This window comes from Harmonia axyridis, chromosome 4 (assembly GCF_914767665.1).
Source record: "Harmonia axyridis chromosome 4, icHarAxyr1.1, whole genome shotgun sequence".
Taxonomy (NCBI): Eukaryota; Metazoa; Arthropoda; class Insecta; order Coleoptera; family Coccinellidae; genus Harmonia; species Harmonia axyridis.
This window is the reverse complement of record NC_059504.1, coordinates 40365178-40374023: the sequence shown is the minus strand read 5'-3', so window position 1 is coordinate 40374023 and position 8846 is coordinate 40365178. Positions and strand designations below refer to the sequence as shown.

The 8846-nt window shown below is 31.8% G+C and overlaps 1 long non-coding RNA gene across 1 annotated transcript; it reads right to left on the bottom strand.

Moving 5' to 3' along the window:
• Positions 1-1098: 1098 nt before the first annotated feature.
• Positions 1099-8600, bottom strand: LOC123678514. Its single transcript, XR_006747265.1, has 2 exons — positions 7439-8600; positions 1099-1560 (listed from the first exon to the last, which is right to left on the bottom strand). It is a non-coding gene; the product is annotated as an uncharacterized LOC123678514 (long non-coding RNA).
• Between the last annotated feature and the right edge of the window lie 246 nt (positions 8601-8846).

Genomic DNA, 8846 nt, shown 5'->3' with positions numbered 1-8846 from the left:
TGCATGACCTTTTTGGAATGAATTCTCTACTCTCCCATCTTTTTCGGTTTTTTTTTTCGTTAATTCTAAAATTTTATTCCATTTCTACAATGTTTACATTAAAAGTTTGATAGTTTTCTTATAGCAACGATAGTGGGTCTCATAAAATAGTTATTTATAATACAAGTGCAGAAGGCATTGATATTCATTGAGCCTTCTGTACGAGTATTATACATTATTTTCTCTAATTCATTGCATTTTCATTGAAATTGATGAAATATTTCCATAAATATAATTTAGTGCTTTTTGCATTGAAAAATGTTGGTTGGCAGAACTGATTTCTTTAAGGCAAATTGATGAATTGACAGATAAAGCCGTGGCGGAAAGTTCGGAGTACCAACATAGAATAATAAAATATAACCATGAAAACTGTGCGTTTCTGATATATTCTCGCACGATTTTGTTCTACAAGATGTGGAAGCATGAACGGAATAACCACAGAATTAGAGAAAATTTATATACACTATGATAAAATATAATTGGTCTTTTCCAATTTGTGGATGAGGTAATTGAATAGTATGACGTAAAAGTTTGTATAGACCTCAGGTATATCCTTGGGCGATTTACACAAACATCTAGTTAATGCCTCTGGTACATAAATTGATATTATTATTCAATATACGAACCGCATTAAAACACAAATCATTTCTTATTTAAAGACATTCGTCGTTTTTCTATTAATTAGGTAAAATTTCGCCTGTGTAGGGACCCCTACTGACATTAACACCCTAATCATTCAGAAAATATAAAGTATATAAGATAACACTGAAAAAGCAAAGTAAGCATATTGAATACAGTATTAAAAAAAACCGCAGACTACTGCGTTTGAAAGAAAACTGGAATTTTATATTTTGAAAATGATTATGATTTTACTGCGTTATTTACTGTTATGATCGAAATTCGTTTTATATTTGTTATATTCACATTCATTTCTTCCGACCTAAGTTCCTTCATATGACTAACTATGTATTGATTAATGACTATTTTTTTCCACATTATCTTAAATATGTTTTTGTAAAAAAAATGAATAAAATTTGACATAGGATAAAAAAAGGAAAACACAATAAATAGCTATTTATTTCATTCAATATGTAATGAACAACTATTTCTCCATAGGATTCATTCAATAAATTAACACAATGATAACAAAGGACACATCTTAATTGTATGAAACGAATACAAATCGAACATATATTGCAAATATAAAACACATACTAATTAAGCATCGAAATTTTGTTTGCTTCTTGATGATGCCAACTTTTTATTATACTGGAACAGCTTCGTACTCATCATGTCCACAAAAAAAGTTCCAGCATCTTCTGATACCATTACGTATGGAAGTAAATATACCAGTGAAGTAAGCACCACAACAAATTGCAAAAAACGTCAACGCCGTATAATGGGCCTCCGCAATGGGTCCAGTAGTTTGCATGTTAATCATTTTGATTTATTGGAATATATTCCTTTACCAGTAAGATACCTAAGAACGAGTGACACTTCGAGTAATCTCTTGAAATCATTCTGCGAAAAAAATGTTGATGGTCAGTCAGTGTTGCCATCCTTCGGATTGGCGGTCATTATTATGTTATAATAGGCTAATCAAGATAAGCGCTACGCTACCCGGTGACAATCAGACTAACTAGAAATGTTGATATGGTTTGCCTCAGAGGTAGTCATTCCTCTGAGGTTCTAGCATTCAGCTTTGTTTTTGTGTGATATACTACAAATATTTATATATTTTTTGAATCATTTCAATAGTTATGAGTCGTTCGAATCGCTATTGTTCAGTTCCTCAGTGTTCTTCCTGGGAAAAAAAAGGTCATATATCAAGTTCCATGCTTTCCCTCAAACTGGTAATAAATATCGTGTTTGGATGGAAGGGAAATTGGGGAGTAAAGTGCTGATGGATCGACAAAAAGCTTGGCAACTGAAATTCAAAATCGATAAACCAGTGACAAGAAATATGAAAGTATGTTCCCTGCATTTTATCGATGATGATTATTTTTATCGAGGTAAGCACTGATAGCACATGAAATTTCAGATTATATTTATGGGGATAATAACAATATTAATAGTCGTTTACAGATTCCAGTTTTACACAGAAAGAATGTTTGAAAAAGACTGCTGTGCCTTCCAGAAATCTTCCTGTTGGATCAACTACCACAAAGGAAGAACCTGAATGTTCTAGTAGTAGATCCGAAAGATTGAATCAAAGAAATATCAACAAAGAAAAACTTATTGCTGAAGAATGCTCTTGTGAGGAAATCGAACCTGCTCTACAATCTACTTCCCAAGATGAAATCGAAGCTGCACAAGGTCTATTACAGCTTCTTCGGGGTCAGCCTGATTATAATGGGCCTAAAACATTCAAGGATTTCGAAGTGCAAGTGAATACTCCTGAAGTATCTTCTTTGTGTGATCTGATAACAACAGATAGTGCTCTGAACAGTTTTACTGGTCTCAATAATATGAAACTATAAGATACAATAGTAGAAGCAGTACAATCTATTTACAGTGATCAAAGATCAGATCGTTCAACAATCAAGCAGTGTATTGTTTTAGTTTTAACAAAATTGAAATGTGATCTTTCATATGTGACATTATCTGTTTTATTTGGCATTTCACAAGAATTGTGCCAAAGATACATTGTCTTCAAATCTAAGGTACCTTTACATAATATTGGAAAAATTCCTCAGAAATATTTGGACATGCATTCTGAAATTCTATATATTCTTTTTCATGGCACACTGATGATACTTCTCTATCACATTTTAATTATTTTAAAATAGTCGTATAATTTGCCGAATATATTTTCAAAATGAATACATTTCATAAGTTAAATATTTTCAATTGAATTCTCATTATTTTTTGATGATTCATTAGTCAAGCAATAATTTAATTCGATAAATAGGTATTGATATGAGTAGTTTTAAGTAACCTAGTTATTCAAATTCATTTTCAGAAACATTTCATGTAAATTGAGTTATCTCTTAATAAATAAATGAAAATGGATATGCGACTTTCTGTAGTATTCCTAAAAATATTCAATACATTAGCATTTGTAATATTTTGTTGGGACTGTATAATTGAAGGGTAATGTGAAATGATCAATTCAGATAAGTAAAAAAACCTTTCAACTAAAGTTTATAAGTCATGCAAATAACATGTAACATTTTTATTATGTGACCAGCATTTAAAACTTCTTCACCTTCATAAACACTTCTAGAAGTGTTTGTACCTTTAAGATACCCCAAGTTTTCTACTCAGTCTTGCCATTTGGACCTAAAAAAGGTACAATTAGAATCCTGTACTATAATAATGTTGATTGAACCGTTCACATATTATATGCACACGATTGTAATTCATCATTTTTCGAAGTCTTCCATCCTTGCATAACTTTCAATATCACAAGACTGAACTGAAACAAATGATGATATCTACCGCCTTTACCTAAAAATAAAATATACACAGTAACACACTTGTTCAGTATAGAAGTCTGAAAAGTTTTTATATTTATTGTGAAATCGAATTTTAATAAGGCAAATACACACACAACTTATACAACAAAACACTCCAATGTCAACATTTATAGTTTTACGTTTGCTCACCTTGGCGCTGCATTTTTAATCTCAGATGCCTATAATAATTATCGAAAATAAAACTATCGCAATACTAACTGAATATAACATTGAAATTATTCTCAGATCTATATTCAACAAAGTTGCACAACATTTCAGCTGTTTTTATAATAGTTGAGTGATTCTTATTTATCTACTTTTTGCATTACTTTTTAACGACTGAAGATCATTGAATGACAGATGATTTAGTTATATACGGCACATTCTATTTGACTTAGGAGGACGTCTAATTTTAATAATAATAATAGTGCCTTATTGCAAGAAAAAAAAATTCGAAGAAAAATTCTTGATATTTCAGTGCTCCCTCTTACGGCTACTCTCGTGACTAATAAAAATTTGTTTAATTATGTGAAAACGAAATGAAAATTTTGCAAATGAAAATCAATGTACAGGGTGTTTCCAAATCAGATGTGAACCTTCGAAGGAGTATGACTCATTTGCTGTTGATTGAGCCATATTTATTGATAACCGAAAATCAACAGTTTCCGAGATATTTGAGTTCTACAAATCATGCAGAAGCTGGGCTCATATTATATCAACAATAGGTAATTATCGAAGAAAAAAAAAATTACTATTATTCTGAAATTTTCCTCACCTTTTTTCAATGAGAATAAAAAAAGTCGAAAAACGGGTCGAAATGAATACAATATTTATTAAATGAGTCACATATTCTTGAAATGAGGGAGTTTTTACTGATTTTCGGTCTGCAACTCGAAGAGGCAAGCGACTGTCTGTTTCTAGTAACTAAAGGGTGTTTTTTTTTCAGAGCTATAGCACTTTAAATTGCAATAAAACAACGATGGATTATTCGATTGACATGAATTTTATTTATCTGCAAGATAATCTTGTGGCATTACATTTTAAATATGATTTCTGGCATATGACCGCCACGGCTGACTCGGATGTAGTCCAATCTGGACGTCCAATTTTCGATGACTTTTTCCAACATTTGTGACCGTATATCGGCAATAACACGGCGAATGTTGTCTTCCAAATGGTCAAGGGTTTGTGGCTTATCCGCATAGACCAATGACTTTACATAGCTCCACAGAAAGTAGTCTAGCGGTGTTAAATCACAAGATCTTGGAGGCCAATTCACAGGTCCAAAATGTGAAATTAGGCGGTCACCAAACGTGTCTCTCAATAAATCGATTGTGGCACGAACTGTGTGTCATGTTGCGCCGTCTTGTAGGAACCACAGCTCCTGGACATCATGGTTGTTCAATTCAGGAATGAAAAAGTTAGTATTCATGGCTCTATACCGATCACCATTGACTGTATAATTCTGGTCATCATCGTTTTTGAAGAGGTATAGCCCAATGATTCCACCAGCCCATAAAGCGCACCAAACAGTCAGTTTTTCTGGATGTAACGATGTTTCGACATACACTTGAGGATTAGCTTCACTCCAAATGCGGCAGTTTTGTTTGTTGACGTAGCCATTCAACCAGAAGTGCGCTTCATCGCTAAACAAAATGAAATGGACGTAGTGCGCGATACGTATTCCGCACAGAACCATTATTTTCGAAATAAAATTGCACTATTTTCAAGCGTTGTTCAGGCGTGAGTCTATTCATGATGAATTGCCAAACCAAACTGAGTATAAATCACTTGACAGCTGTTAAATCGGTCGCCATCTTGAACAATAATGCCAACTTAAAGTTATATACCTCGAAAAAAAAATCCGTTAGAAATCAATGTATGTTTATTATATTGAGAAGAGGAACGTATGTCAGTAACGATAGAAAACGATAAAAGCCAAATAGCTACGGTTGCAGCGCAATATCCATTTCATGAAATTTTCCATGACCAATTCCCATATTTCGGCGGGATCGAAATTCTATCTTTGAGTTTGAAATAATCTAAATATCTGGCCAAGAAACTTTTCTTGCAAACCTGCGATCGATTCGTGCGCGTGTGGCAGTTTTGTTTGTTGACGTAGCCATTCAACCAGAAGTGCGCTTGATCGCTAAACAAAATTTGCTTATGAAAATCGGGAACAACGGCAATCTCAAATTGGTCCCATTCGACGAATCTACGCCTTACTTAATAATCGTTTGGCTTTAATTCTTGCACGAGTTGGATTTTGTGAGCACGCAAACCAAGATCCTTCCGCAAAATCTTCCATAAAGTGGATGAACACAGATCCAATTCCTGTGCTCGATGGCGGATAGACTCATTCAGGTCTTCCTCAATTCTTCTCAATTTTTCGCTTTTCTAGTGTTTGCAAATGAAAGAGGGAACTGACTCCTTTGGTACCAGTAGTGACTATAACTTTAGTTAATTTGAAATGTAAAAACCATACAAATTTATATTGTTCTCTCTGTGATCTAATTATAGGACAATTATAATAAAGAGTCCACACAATACAACGTAGGGACAAGTTTAAGAATAATCGGTGCTTTGGTAAGAGCTTGATTGAAATTGTATTGGAGGAAGCTTTTTCGTGTTTTTTTTTGTTTGCTTCTTTGGAAAATCTTCCGTGAGTTGATATAATTTGAAACATTTTTGTTTTTTTGTTCATGTTCGGGCTATAGTATTTTCACATTGAATTGATTAAATTTTCGTTATTATCATGAACGCTTGAATTAAATCAATCAAAAATTGTCATTCACATTCGATGCATGTCTAGTAAATATAAAAGTAAAATTGAATGGATGATTCAATGAATTTTGTTTCAATACATGTAATATCTACATAATATTAAGTGGAATTGTTTCGTGTCCCCACATAATAATAATAATAATACCTATATTGAAGATAAAAAATATTACAATTCCAAAAAAAACATTAAAAAAATCAATCACAGGGTGGAGTTCAGATAGTGATGAAGCAATACACCCCTGCTCTTTCACTCAAACATAATTGGTATATTGGTGCGTACAAGGACAAATTTAGAAGCCTTTGTTGTTTTTTATTTTTGTTCACCTGATGTTCCGCCCAATATTTGGGTTTCTTTTTGTTTTATATACATTACCTTCATTATAAATTCTAGATCTATACAAACACAATATAAAGTCCTGGAAGAAGACGAATACCCAAGAGCACATCTTCAGGGGCTAATATTAACAAACATTAAGATTAATTATGTATAATAAAATAAAACAAAATAACAAAATTATTTTAAAATTAGCAGCATTGGGATTTACAATACTGCCTAAAAAAACACACTTCATCAATCAAAATTAACAAATTGTTTGATTTATTGCCCTACCTTTTTTTTTTCTAAAACTTTTCTTGACCAACATCCGAAGCTAATTTCCATTAATTTTCAGCATTTTCTATCATAACTTGATCAGAAAAATCTTAAAATGGCAAAAAATAATTTCTGAGTAAATGTCTAGTTCTTTGATTTTTTCTACCTTGCTGACTTTGAAGGCTAATTCTAGCAAAAGTAGACTGTTAAGTACCATTTTTTATCAATGATTCTAAAAGCTGACTGTTGAGCGCAGTTTTTATGCATACTAAGAAACCATAAATTAGTCTTTCTACATTTTTAATTTTTATTCGAAAATTTAGATCATAATCCAATTCACGTAACTTTTTCACTGGAGACCAACATTTCCATAATTTTTATCGAAGTTACGAAGCTGGTGATTTTATGTATAAAAGAACAATTCATGGAGATTTAGTTACAAAAAAAATTCACAGAAAAGTTCTGAATTTTTTTTCATATCTTTTTTAAGATGGTTAAGTCGAAAATTCTCAAAATTCATAAAAAAATGCATAACTCAAAAACCGTGAAAAACCGCATAACATACCTGGGGGTGATTCGAATAGCCCATTATACGAGGGACCTGTTTTTTCTTTTTTGACGTCAATCTCTTGGCCACCATGTATATCTACCAAATATGCATATCGAGACACAATGCTTTCCGATGAATGTTAATGACATAAAATAGATTATTATGATGAAGAATACTCTTTTTCACTGAAATATTTATTTTGGTAATACTTGACAATCTAAACTTATGAAACAAAATCACTGCAACTCACTTTACCTACATACCCGAGTATGGCCAATTTATAAAAAAAAAACTGAAATGTTTACAAACCTTCATTATCGCTTCCTCCAGTTTTTCATTTCCTTAATATGTCACTTCATACACTCCATATATCTTTCTTTTATATCGAGAAAATAAATTTTTATAAATTCAATATGAAATTAAATAATCACCTATTGTGGAAAATCATACTCAGGATATTTTTGTAAGAAATATTTGTGATGTATTTTCATTTCTTGTCATTCCATCTTCTATTTAGTAATCTCCCAAATTCAATTCGATATGAATCGAATATAGAATTTCATTTGGATAAATTAAACGTAAAAATATTATGAAAGGGTATTTATTTCATTCAATATGAAAAGAAAAACATTTTCTTGCTTATTAAATGAATAACAATAAGAACAAATAACAAATGAATTCAAAATGAAACATACAGTTAGTTCAAATGAAAAATACACATACTAAAATTAGCATTGATTTTTTTTTCTTCCTGTAAATACTTCATGATAATGCGTTAATCTCTTCTTCGCCATATTCTCCTCCAGCCTCTCCTGATTTGGCCACCGAAGGCTTCAAACATTTCGCTAACGAATACAATTGAAAATATACATGCAGCGATGAAAAGTCCTTGTCCCGGTTGCATAGGTTGCGGGATAGGCATTGTTTGATGACCATAGGCCATTTTTATTTCCAACAAAAATATGAATCAATATTATACTAATGGAAGACAAAGGACGAGTGACAATTGAAGACGTTGCAAGAATTATACGGCGAAACAAGTTTGTCAGTGCTACCAATCTTCGAATTTGAGTTCTTACTTCCATTTAAATTTTTATTGGAAATCGAGACAATGCTATGATATTCCATTGAATATAAGAAATATATAAAAAAATTATTTTTTCAGTCTAATTCCTGAGGAACCTTTTTGGCGTCAAATTCAAAATTTTTCAAGACTCCCTCTATCGGATTTTTCTAAAATTAATTCAGAATACATTGATATAATATTCATGAAGTCATTTACATGCATGATATTGGATATTGATAATTCTTCGAGTTCTTCCTATTGGCACATAGGTTTAAATTTTTTAATGGTTATTACCTTGACATATTGCTTTATATTTTTGTTGATAATAATTATTTATGGATTTTGAGCCGGGAATAA